Source organism: Sapajus apella, unplaced genomic scaffold (assembly GCF_009761245.1).
Source record: "Sapajus apella isolate SASKATOON/1434 unplaced genomic scaffold, GSC_monkey_1.0 scaffold62, whole genome shotgun sequence".
Taxonomy (NCBI): Eukaryota; Metazoa; Chordata; class Mammalia; order Primates; family Cebidae; genus Sapajus; species Sapajus apella.
In genome coordinates, this window is record NW_022437002.1 from 172649 (window position 1) to 186230 (window position 13582).

Consider the following 13582-nt stretch of genomic DNA (forward strand, 5'->3'; position numbering starts at 1 on the left):
GTAACCTATTTCAATACAAGTTTATTTAAAAGGTGAAAAGATACATGTTTTTATGTTAGTTTAATAATAGCTTACACGTAATTTGATAAGAAAAGCAGATACAAAGTTACATATTTTTTAAAAGTATAGTAAAATGTTTAAATACATATTTTAAACGCTTATATAAAAAATGTTCAAGACATTAAGTTAAAATTAGACACAAATTCTTCATTTTTGCCCCCAACTTTTACCATTGGAAAGAAAAATCAGCTTTGAGGGAAAAGCAATTTATATTGCAGTGAGCCTCCCTTACCTAAAAAAATCTTAAAGTTTATGACAACACTATAAGCAGAAAGATTCATTTCATTTTTTTGCTGTGTCATCTCTTTCCTCAGGAGTTGTTTAGACACTGTATACAAACCCAGGAACGGTTCATTTTACGGTTCTAAGCAAAAGCAATGAATTTCCAATACCTAAAGCATTTGCTATTAAGGAGAGACTTTGCATTTGGTTTCACAAATGGACACTTACGATTCTTTCTTGCAAATCCAAGAAAATATATAACAAAAGATGCTACAAAGGGTATCGAGTACTACAGATCATTAATGTAATCCTTAAAGTTGAGGAAATTAAATGAAAGAGAAGGCACTAACTGCCTCATGAAACTGTGAGTAGCAGAAACAGTGGTAGAACCCAAAACTCTGAACTCCCTTATCTGAAGCTTTTCGTCCCCTTTATGTGGAATTGAGCATATGACCCCCCCTTTTAAAATTACATTTTTAATATTATTACCTTAGGCTACTTATTCCTTTAATTTCATTATATCTCTATTCTGTTACATTACTTTGATCTTATGATACAACATCATGTTCTTAAAGTTTTTTAATGTTTCAAATTTAAACTCAAAATTTCTTTTTCAGTGTATGCACTGGCACTTTAAGGACCTCTTAAAAATCCAAAATTAGCATTCCCTTTTTTTCTTTAGAGGAATAAAGAGCTTAGTTGAACAAAGAGCTACTTCTGAATCTGGCAGCCCTCCGAATCAGAAGAGACTCAGACTCAGAGCTCCCTGACATTCTTTTTACGCTACCTATTAACTCCCTGTACAGGCTAGCAAAGAAACTCACAAAAACAAATTGACTTTTCTTTATAACCGTAAGTCCTTAGCTTACAATGTACAGACTCTGATTTACTGGGTTTTGTTTGTTTGTTTGATTTTGTTTTTTTGAGACAGGGTAGAGTGCAGTGTCACAATCTTGCCTAGGCTGGAGTGCAGTGGCACAATCTTGGCTCAATGCAATCTCACCTCCTAGGTTCAAGCAATTCTCATGCCTCAGCCTCTAAAGTAGCTGGGACTAGAGATGTGCACCACCATGCCCAGCTAATTTTTGTATTTTTAGCAGAAACGGGATTTTACCATGTTAACCAGGCTGGTCTCGAACTCCTGGTCTCAAGTGATCTGCCCACCTCAGCCTCCCAAAGTGGGATTACAGGCTTGAGCCACCATGCCCGCCCTGATTTACTGTTAATTAAACAAGTAATTTTTTTTTTTTTTTTTTTGAGACAGAGCAGTGACACAATCTCGACTCACTGTAACCTCCACTTCCTGGATTCAAGCAATTCTCCTGCCTCAGCCTCTCGAGTAGCTGGGACTACAGGCACATGACACCACACCCGGCTAATTTTTTGTATTTTAGTAGAGACACGGTCTCACCATGTTGCTCAGGCTGGTCTCAAACTCCTGAGTTCAAGTGACCCACCCACCTAGGCCCCCAAACTGTTGGAATTACAGGCATAAGCCACCACGCCTCGCCAAAACAAGTAATTTTAACTGGGACCGGGGGTCAAGGTGGGAAGGAATGGCTGAGCCAGGAGGATCCCTTGAGCCCAGGAGTAATCTGGTATGTTGATCAGCTTGGGTAACGTAGCAAGAGACCCCATCTATATAAAAAGGAAGAAGAAGAAGAAGAAAAGGAGGGTGGGGGGGAAAGGAGAGAGGAAGGGAAAAGAGGGAAAGAGGGAGGTAGATGAGGAAGAGAGGAGGGAGAAGTCCCCTTCTCCAAACACATATACACACAGTTATCATGAAATAGATTTCTAGACAAAGAAAGGTCCATATCCTAATACCCAGATCCTGTGAATGTTCCCTTATTTGGAAAAACAGTCTTTGCACATGTAATTAAGGATTCTGAGATCAGATTATACATAGGCCCTAAATGCCATCACAAGTGTCCATGTAAGAGAAAAACAGGCATTTAACACACATACAGAGAATAAGGCAATGTGAAAATGGAAGAAGAGACTGAGGGTTATGGCCAAGGAATGTCAGAAGCCACCAGAACTGGGAGAGGCAAGGGATGATTTCCCCTAAAGCCTCTGGAGGAAGTTCAGCCCTACCAACACCCTGATTTCAGACTTCTGGCCTCCAAAGGTAAAAGAATAAATGCCTGTTTTTTTTTTTTTTTTTTTTTCTTTTTCCTCTCAAACACTACTCAGAAAATTTCTGTTGTTTTAAGCCTCGAAGTTTGTTTGGGGTAATTTGTTATGGAAGCCACAGGAAACTAAAGGAAATGAAGAAATGTAAATATGGGGCTAGGTGTGGTGGCTCATGCCTGTAATCCCAGCACTTTGGGAGGCTGAGGCAGGCAGATCACCCCAGGTTAGGAGTTCGAGATTAGCCTAGCCAACATGGTGAAACTCCATCTCTACTAAAAAATACAAAAATTAGGCAGGTATGCTGGCAGGTGCCTGTAGTCCCAGCTACTCAGGAGGCTGAGGCAGGAAGAATTGCTTGAACCCGGGTGATGGAGGTTGCAGTGAGCTGAGATTACACCACTGCACTCTAGCCTGAGCAACGGGAGCGAAACTGCGTCTCAAAACAAAACAAAAATTAACCAGGCGTGGTGGTGGGCACCTGTAATCCCAGCTACTTGAGGGGCTGAGGCAGGAGAATCACTTGAACCTGGAGACGGAGGTTGCAGTGAGCTAAGATTATACCACTGTACTCTAGCCTGGTGACAGAGTAAGACTCAGTCTCAAAAAACAAAAAGAAATATAAATAACAGAATACAACAGTACACACAGCTGAAAAAAATGCTTCTAGACATTAAAAATAATAAAGTAAACATAAAACACTTAAAAACTTTCCAAATAATTGGAAAGTTTGCCTCTCTAACTCCAAAGTTAGCATTCTCCTGCTTTCACTCTGGGATAAACCTTAAATTTATATAGTGGAAGAAATACTTAGGTAACAATAACACTGACAGTCCCAGGTGCTTCATGGATCTTGAGAAATCTTACAAGAACTTTCTAAAGCCTTAACAAACTAAACACTATACTTTCAAGACAGGACTTAAAGTCTGCATACATTCACTGTACTGTTTTTTGTTTGTTTTGAGATGGAGTCGCCCTCTGTCACCCAGGCTGGAGTGCAATGGCGCGATCTTGGCTCACTGCAACCTCTGCCTCCCAAGTTCAAGCAGTTCTCCTACCTCAGCCTCCTGAGTTGCTGGTATTAACAGGCACCCGCCACCAAACCCAGCTATTTTTTGCATTTTTTAGTAGGGACAGGGTTTCACCATGTTGGCTAGGCTGGTCTCAAACTCCTGACTTCAAGTGATCTGCCTGCCTCGGCCTCCCAAAGTTTTGGGATTACAGGCATGAGCCACTGTGCCTGGCCTCACTATAATGTTTGATGTGTTCTGCTTAGTGCTTGCTTCTGCAGCACATATGCTAAAATTGATGTGTTCTGTTTAGGGAAAAAAAATTACTGCTGGAGTTAAACCTGAAAGATATAGAAGTCCTTCTTTCCAATTTATCTTAACTAACAATCTTAAGTAAACGATGCCTAAAGATTGAAGCTCATATTTCTCTGTTTTGATTGAAGTTCCTATTTTGCATTTGTCTCACTTAATAGAGTAGTATGCTCTTCCATAAATCATTTACTACACATTTAATTTTTAACTTTGTAACACTGTGCTTAGCACTGTATCAAGAGCATTGATAAACACATCATAAGATGGTAGTAAATGATTAGAATTTTTTTTCACTGGAAAAATGTGACTTTTCTAACTCAACAAATTACTTTGTCGCATGTATTTTTCTTTGGGAATTCTTTTTTGTGTGTCTTGAATGGAGCCCTGAAATACTTTCTAAATATATTCATAGAATATTTCAAGCTGGAAGAAAAATACTGAAATAGAATCCAGGATAAAATATGCCAGGTATTAAAGACATATTCTGAAAGAAATCATAATTATTTGGCTGATGTGTCAAAAGGTCATGTCAGTGTTGAACATACCATTTAACTAAACCCTTTACAAAAATGTACAGATCAAACAGAAACTATAAAGGCTTAGCTAATTTAACCAAGTAAAGTTGTTAATTCCAACTTCAAGCAACAAAGTAAATAAGGGTAAAATTTAGGAACTTAATCATTTCTTTATAAAGACCTTTAATTGAAACAATTTCTCCAGGGGCTCTCTGTACTATTGTATATACATGAGATACGAGCACACACTTACTAAAATGTCTAAAATAAAATAAAATAAAACTGGCTACACACTGGCAAGAACGTGGAACAAGAACTCTGTACAACTAGAACAATGTACAATTAGAAATTGTACACTGCTGGTGGGAATGTAAAATGTACAGCCAATCATGGAAAACAGTTTGGCAGTTCCTTATAAAGGTAAACATACACTTAGCATACAACCCTGCAATTCCACTCTGAGGTTTCTTTTCACCTAAGTGAAAAGAAAACTTATGTTCACGTAAAAACCTGTATGTAAATGTGCAGAGTAGCTTGTTCATATATATGCCAAAGACTAGAAACAACCCAAGTGCCCTTCAAACTAGTATATGAATAAACTGCAGTATACCCATATAATGGAATACTGTACAGCAAATCACAGAACAATCTGGATGAAACTCAAATGCATTATGCTAAGTAGAAGAAGCCTGACTCAAAAGCCTACATAATGTTTAATTCCATTTATGAAATAACTACAAGGACAGAAAACAGATCAGTGGTTATCAGTGGTGGGGATGGGAAAAAAAGGTTGACTAAAAAGAGGCACAAGGGATCCTTTTTGGGATTCATGAAACTATTCTGTATCTTTTTTTTTCTTTTTTGAGACAGAGTTTCACCCTGTCACCCAGGCTGGAGTACAGTGGCATGATCTCTGCTCACTGCAACCTTCACCTCCCGGGTTTACTCAATTCTCCTGTCTCAGCCTCCTGAGTAGCTGGTACTACAGCCACTCGCCACCACACCCAGCTAATTTTTGTATTATTTATTTATTTATTTATTTTGAGATGGACTCTTCCTCCATCACCCAGGCAGGAGTGCAGTGGCGCAATCTTGGCTCACTGCAACCACCATCTCCCTGAGTCAAGCAATCTTCTCACCTCAGGCTCCCAAGTAGCTGGGATTACAGGCATGTGCTACCATGCCTGATGAATTTTTTGTATTTTTAGTAGAGACAGGGTTTCACCATGTTGCCCATGCTGGTCTTGAACTCCTGACTTCAAGTGATCTACCTGTCTCAGCCTCCCAAAGTGCTGAGATTACAAGTGTGAGCCACTACACCCAGCCTAATTTTTGTATAAGAGATGGGGTTTTGCTACGTTGGCCAGGCTGGGCTTGAACTCCTGACCTCAGGTGATCCACCGGCCTTGGCCTCCCAAAGTGCTAGGATTATAGATGTGAGCCACCATGCCCAGCCCTCTATATCTTGATGTGGTGGTAGTTACAAAATTGTATGCATCTGTAAAACTTACTGAACTGTACATTTAAAAGAATTTACTGTATGTAACTTATACCTCAAAAGTTATAATACGATCTACTTAGATTTTTAGAGAAAATCATATATGAAGCTGAATCAAACTCTATGACTGTTATACAAACAAATTTAAAAAAAACACAGTCCACGGTTTTTTATAAGTAGAGATCTGAAATGTTGGCTAACAAAATTATAAACATAGTTGAAACAATAAACAGTTTATTTATGAGTAACAAGATCTGAAACATTGGCAGATAAAATTATAAAAACAGTTGGATCAATAGTTTATTTATGAGTACAGAGATTTGAAAGGTAGGCTATATTACCTGTTATCATCATAACAGAAGAATTTTGTTACATAGATGACTTAAATAAGGTCAAATTGTGCAAATTCCTATTTTTGTTCTAAATGTGACTACCTTCAGATACGCTTTCCCTATTTACATTGAAATGGTGGAAGAATTCTACCCTATCTTAAACACTAGCAGTAGAACTATACAACATACAATCATTCAGAAGCAATTATGCCTAAAATAGAAGTTAGTATTCATTTAAAAGAGATCGTAGACTTTCAATCTCCAGAGCTGTGAGAAAATATATTTGTTATTTTAGCCACTCACTCTATGGTATTCTGTTAGGGCAAACCAAGTAGACTAATATAGTTCACATGACCTTACTTTAGTTCTTTAGACCTGGTTTTCTTTAGTTCTTTGAACTTTGGCTCAATCATAACTCACTGCAGCCTTGAACTCCTGGCAATTCTTCCTCCTCAGTAAGTGCAAGCCACTATACCAGGCCCTTTGAATATATTTTAAATGGCTAATTTAAAGTCTTTGCCTAATATTAAAGTCTAACATTTGGGCTTCCTCAGGGTGCAGTTTCTATTTTACTGCTTTCTCTCCTATGTGTGGACTATACTTAACATGATTTTTTGTATGCTCTGTAATAGACTGTTGAAAACTAAACATTTTAAATAATGTAACATGACAACTCTGAAAATCAGATTATTTCCCTACCAGGTAATTTGCAGTTATTACTGTTTACCATTTATTGTTGTTTCTGTTAGTGACTTTCCTGAACTAATTATCTAAAATATTAATTATCTGTCATAAGTGGTCAGAAAAGTCTCTGCTGTTAGTTTGTGATCAGCTAATGACTGGGCAGAGATGTCCTTAATGTCTAAAACCAGTATTAAGTCCCAGTGTGTATTGACAGGCTCTCTATATGTGTTAGGGCATACCTTTCACACTCAGCCAAGCAGTTTATAACTCTTCCTTAGCCTTTACTTCTTGGTTGCACAGAGCCTAGAGATTAATCAGAACTGAGAGCTTAGGACCTTCTTAGTTCTTTCCTAAGCATGCAGCACACAGCCCTACACATGCATATAGCCTTCTAGATTCCCAGAAATATACCAGAGCTTCGTAAATTTCCTTATGAACATCTCATTTCTCAGCTTTTCCTTTTAAGCTTCTTGGTTAGCCTATTATTTGATCTAACTACTATTCACTGTCACTCAAGATGGTGGGCACCCAAGTTGTTCAACAATTGCCTTTAATTGTTTTTGAGGAACACTCCAGGGGGGAAAGGCTGTTTATACCAAGTGAGCTTCAAGTCAGGTCAAATACAGATGGTCTTGTGAATGAGGTTTTTCAAGGAACCACCAGTAAGGTAAAATAATGACAACTCAGGGAATGGAGCTTTGAAGAAACTCCAAACTCGATCTATCCCTTCCAGTGGCTGGTTTTCACCATGATTGGACACTGTTGATTTTCAAGGGTAGTGAGAAGCTAGAGAGAAAAGGGCAAATTAAAATGCCACAAAGTTTGCTGTTTTTGCCAAGATTCAGCCATTTCTCTAGAATAAATGCTCTCAGATTGCTGCAATTGATAATTATTCCAGGTACCCTTCAGTTCTTCATATTTATTTAAATGGAGTCTGCTACATTTCTGAAACTTCTACATATAATTTTGGCTGTGATTTCTTCTCCTAGTTTTTCCATCAATTTGATCTCACTGTTTCCTAGCTTTCAGAAATCCATTAAAGTCTCATCAGCTGAAATCCACCTTTCTTTTTATTTTTTACCTTTCTTGATTTAATAGGTTTAAAAAAATATCTAACATACTTACTAACATATCCATTCAGAATCCTTTGTACTCAGAGTCCTGCTGAAGTAGACACAAATACCCAGCAGACCTACACTCAGCCAGCATCTCTTAAGGTTTCCTTTAGTGTGATCCTAAGAGAGCCTTTCAGCTCTCACAACTTAGGCAACAGCACAATTCACATTTCTGCAACCAGAAAAACTGCAGCCACCTATACCTCCCTGATGGGACTTACTGTAGACAGATAAAAAACATTACCACATTGGTCAACACCTTCCACAAATAAGTAGTGCAGCCAACTGACTCCAGTAAAGTTGATGAATTCTTCTGGCTACTTTGTTCGGGAGGCAAGACTAACATATCACAGTATTACCAACTGTAGGAATATTTATAGTAACTTTACACTTAACACTATCAGAACTTACCGAGAAAGTTGCTTTTTAAAATATATACATATATTTAGGCTCTACCAAATTCTTAATAGAACAAATACTTTATCAGAAATAGACTCTCGGCTGGGCACAGTGGTTCATGCCTGTAATTCCAGCACTTTGGTAGGCCAAGGGGGGTGGATCACCTGAGGTCAGGAGTTCAAGACCAGCCTGGCCAACATAGAGAAACCCCATCCCTACTAAAAATACAAAAATTAGTTGGGAGTGGTGGCAAGCACCTATAGTCCCAGGCAGAGGTTGTAGTAAGCCAAGATCACACCACTGCACTCCAGACTGGGCAACAATGCAAGACTCCATCTTAAGAAAAAAAAAAAAGAAATAGACTCTCTAAGAATTGTTTTTATAATTTCTAATATTAGTTCTTGACAAAAATGATCCTTTGAAGTTATCTACAAAACAACCTTTAATAAACTTTTCCCCCCACAAGCTCCTAATGAAACAGGAAGATGTGTTCCACAGGAAAAATTTCAAAACCATAGTAAAAAGTATTAAGAAGAGGTTAATCTGAATTAGCTATGTCAGGTGAGCTTAATAACAATACACAGCTCTGCTATATTCCTTCCAACACTCCTTAGATCTCGCCCCAGTTTTAGTAACTTGTCAGAAAGCATAAGAATTTTTCTGTTTGTAGTGGGTGTTAACGTGACATAAAAAAAAAAAAAGAATAAGCATATGATAAAAGAAATTTTAAAAAGTTTGAGGATCCAGACTCCAAAGAACTCAAAGACTCTAAAACTTTATCTTCATCCTTTTTAATCTGTGCAGTTAACATGTCTAAGAGAATCACAACATGAATATTCTATAAATGTGCTGCTTCCAGCTACACAAAGTTGTACCCTATTTCATCAATTCTCTCACATTCTATAGATCTATATATATATCATCTACACATCAATCCTATATATCAAACAGCTTGCTAGTGTTTGGGTAACCCTGACTATACACTATACTAACAGAACTAAGTCTTTTGAAATCTATGTCTTTAGCTGTACTGTAAAATCTAGGTTCATTTTTTAAATTAATGTTTTATTTCTCCAAATTTACAAACTCCTTCAAAAATCCATCAGAGAGGGATAATATAAGTGTTTGTGAAAGAAAAATAAATAAATATCTCATGCCTCGGATAAAAAGGAAAGAAATCTGGTCTTGAGAGAAAGTCAATTCACTAACTAGCTCCTCTTAGTTTTCCCAAATAGCAAACCATTAAAACTATTAAGATTAAGGCCCAAATAACAAGGGGTTCCTATGAGAGATTAAATAAGTTGGGCCTGTAGCTTTGATAATCTTTAGTTTTTAGTTTTTTGTTTTTTTTTTCTTTTTCACACCCAGAATGAGTAAGACTTTCCTGGAGATAATCTTTAGTTTTAAATCCAACACACTACACAAGAACTTTCCCGACAGGTCCTCAAGACAAGATATTTTCAAGCTCCTGAGCAATGTAACATTAAATGTCAATCATGTCCTGTTAGCAAATATACAGAACTCATCACAATCACAAACAGTCTCGGGAGATCCAACTGTGAGTTGATACTATTAATAGCAAACATTTATGGAATGCTTCTTATGGGTCACGCACTGTTCTAAGTACTTTTAATATATTGACTATTTTCTTTTTCTTCTTCTTTTTAATTGAGGCAGAGTCTCGCTCTGTTGCCCAAGCTGCAGTGCAGTGGCATGATCTCAGCTCACTGCAACCTCTGCCTCCCAGGTTCCAGCGATTCTCATGCCTCAGCCTTCTGAGTCACTGGGATTACAGGCGTGTGTTACCATGCCCAGCTAATATATTAACTATTTTAATCTTTCAATAAGTCTATAAAATAGGAGCTATTTGTTATTATCACCATTTTACAGATGAGAAACCTAAGGCACAGAGAGTAACTTGACCAACGTTATACACATAGTAAGTCACCAACCTGGTATTCAAGCCCAAGCAGGCTAGCTTCCAAGCTTGAGTTCTCAAACCACAGCTATGTGTCTCATAATGGAACAATGCAGACAGGACTGGTGATGTTTAAAAGCTGTCCGAGCTTAAAATGTATGATATGCCATACTATAGTCACCAAAGCTAGAATCCTTAAGCCAAGTAATGAGAACATACAAGACGACGGCTTTTCTTCTTTATCCTTTCCCATTTTCATTTTTCCTCCAGGCCTCCCAAATATGAATATGAGTTAACACAAGTGAAGTGCTTTAAATAGTGCCTGGCACATAGTAAGCACTCACTAAGTGTTAAGAGGCGGTAGAGGTAAAAATAGTAGAGTATGCCTGCTGACCCTGTTTCATTCTAACGGCTAGGATAGGCAAGGAACTGTTGATATTTCTTCCACCTTTCCCCCTTTGTGATTACAGGAAATGAACTGGGACAATACATATATGTAATCCACTATCACAAACCCTAATGACTCTTCAATCGTGTTATTTCACCTGATCATATACACATGAGCAAACTGCTTCATTCCTCAGTCCCCTTTTTTTTGGTTTACAAAGACTGGTCCGGGGCCGGAAGAAAGCAGAATAAAGCAGCTTTGTAACCTTTTGACTAGCTGCCAAGAACAGAAGCCGAGTTTGTGAAAAGCAACTGAATGGACCTAAACTTCTGACTGTTAGATGGAAACTAGCAAAGGATAGAAGCTCACCATATAACGGAGCATTTTCAACCTCATGATTTCAAAATAAGTTTTTAAAATAATGTGCCTAGACATGTTAAAGAACAGATGACAGTAATGATAATCAGAGCAATAGGACCTCCCTCTCTCAATTATTGTTCTATAGCTATTTAGGTAAAAAGCTTTACAGAATCCGGGTACATTGCAGAGAAAAAAACTAGCAAACCTAAACATTTTCTTTTTTTTTTTTTCTTTCTCTTGGTAGTGACAGGGTCTCATTATGTTGCCCAGACTGGTCTTGAATTGCTGGGCTTATGTGATCCTCCCACCTTAGCCTCCCAAAGTGCTGGGATTACAGGCATGAGCCACCACACTTGGCCCCAAACCTAACCATCTTCAATTACAAAAAAAAAAAAAAATTCAGGTTACCATATCAACTTAGTGAATGGAGACCAGCAGTTTGTTTTAAATGAAAAACAACAGCCAAGCATGGTGGCTCACGCCTACAATCCCAGCTCTTAGGGAGGCAGAGGCAGGAGGATAGTTTGAGCCCAGGAGTTTGAGACCTGCCTGGGCAATACAGCAAGACCCCGCTCTCCACAAAAAGGAAAAAAAAAAGCATAAATGAAAAACAATAAAACAAAATAGAGGCCAGGAACAGTGGCTCACACCTGTAATTCCAGCACTTTGGGAGGCTGAGGCAGGAGAATCACCTGAGCCTGGGAGTTCAAGACCAGCCTGGGCAATATGGTGAAACTCCGTCTATAAAAAATACACACACAAAAAAAATTAGTGAGGCATGGTGGCACACACCTGTAGTTCCAGCTCTTAGGAGACGAGAGAATCACCTGATCCCAGGAGGTCAAGCTGCAGTAAGCTGTGATAATGTCACTACACTGCAGCCCAGGTGATACAGGGTGAAAGCCTGTCTCAAAAAACAAACAAATAGAATAGAAAATATTAATATTACAATGCATCACCAGTAGCAAATATATTGTTTCATGAAACTTCTCTTTAAATTTCAAATATCAGTATGCACATACATGTGTCTGAGTACTGGATAACAATGTAAATGTATTTTATAGTGGGGTCATGACCAAAAAAGTTTGAAAACCACTTTACCAGAAACAAAAAGCTGGCCAGTCGAAAAAGGAAGAAAATAACCACTTCATACTACATAGGAAACAATATTCAGAGTTTGATGGTTCTCTAAATTGTAGTTTTATATAAGCAAGCCTCTGAAAGAGAACAAAAAAGATCAAGAAACCACTGAGTTATTTCCAAAAAATTTTTATTGCACAGAATGTAAGGTACCTGAAGTAAATAAATATATACTAACAGAAAATATATAGAAATGAAATAAAGCAAAAATTTTCATTTACCTAGCTATTAAATGCCCCACTAAATATGAGAGATGGCCTAATCCCTTCGCAAAGCTCTAGTTCTCACTCTCAAGAACATTATTCATTAGTGTCACCTAATTATTGCTTCTTAAGCTATAGCAGAGGAACAAGTAGTGAAAAGAAAAAGCAGATTTCAAAGCTTCTTCTTTATTTTAAATTATCACAGATGTTTCCTAAATTTGACATCTTTAAATTTAAAAGATAAAAAAAAATCAGTGATATAATAAAACACTGATTTTTATAAGACATTTAGGTACCATTTTTTTAATCCTATAATGGTCTCTAAAGTCTGAAATATTTGCCCAAAATTCATACATGTATATATTATTCTTTTGGTAAAGAGAGTGAGATTATGATATTCATATCATCAATCTACCAGGAAAAAAATTACCATCATTGTGCTAAATTCAATGTTCCTCTTATTTTGAAAAGGCGGAGGGGCACAACAGGTGAAGGTGACCTAAATCGTTTTCAAGTACTATGGAAACTAAAGAATAAAATTCAATTCCACCTGAGAGCTAATCATTCTAATGTATTCCCACAGTAATGGCGCTGATAGCAAGTACCTACCAATTTTCCCAAATTCAGTAATTGCTACAATATTAAATTTCAGGCGAAAGAAAACTATGAAATGTTTAAATACACTGATTATCAATCAGACCCACATATAAAAGAGAACTGCTTTGAATCAAAAGTCAAATGTTTAACTAAAAGTAAAGAACATTCTAAATACCAACAAGTATTATCATCATAGCAAAGCTTACTCTGTTCAGCTCCATAACAATACTTTTCCCACCAAGCGGAAAAAGACAAAAGCTACTATAAAAAACAGTATACTTAATGTCTTAATTAATAAGAAAAGTTAACATATGAGAATTGAAATTAGCATTCCTAATCATATGTCACTTCTTACTAGAAATAATTATACCTTTTCTGTGAACCAGATTCTATGATTTGCAACTGTTTTTAAAATATTCAGAAAAATAATATCATTATCTAAGTACAAGACTCCTGCATTAAGGTGCACCTCAACTTATATAAAATAATCTCTTTCCCTCAGCTGATTAAAAATTTTTTTTAAGGCCGGGCGTGGTGGCTCAAGCCTGTAATCCCAGCACTTTGGGAGGCCGAGGCGGGTGGATCACAAGGTCAAGAGATCAAGACCATCCTGGTCAACATGGTGAAACCCCGTCTCTACTAAAGCTACAAAAAAAAATTAGCTGGGCATGGTGGCGCGTGCCTGTAATCCCAGCTACT

At 37.4% G+C, this 13582-nt stretch overlaps 1 protein-coding gene across 6 annotated transcripts in view; it reads right to left on the reverse strand.

The window, feature by feature from the left end:
* The window catches only part of EYA3 (EYA transcriptional coactivator and phosphatase 3), a 111908-nt gene that overhangs the window by 92124 nt on the left and 6202 nt on the right, over positions 1-13582 (reverse strand). The window contains exon 2 of one of the 6 annotated variants that reach the window (XM_032246569.1): positions 11736-11847. The exons of the other annotated variants lie outside the window; for them this stretch is intronic. The gene's annotated coding sequence lies outside the window, so the exon portion shown is untranslated. The remainder of the gene's footprint in view (positions 1-11735; positions 11848-13582) is intronic. 6 annotated transcript variants of the gene reach the window in all.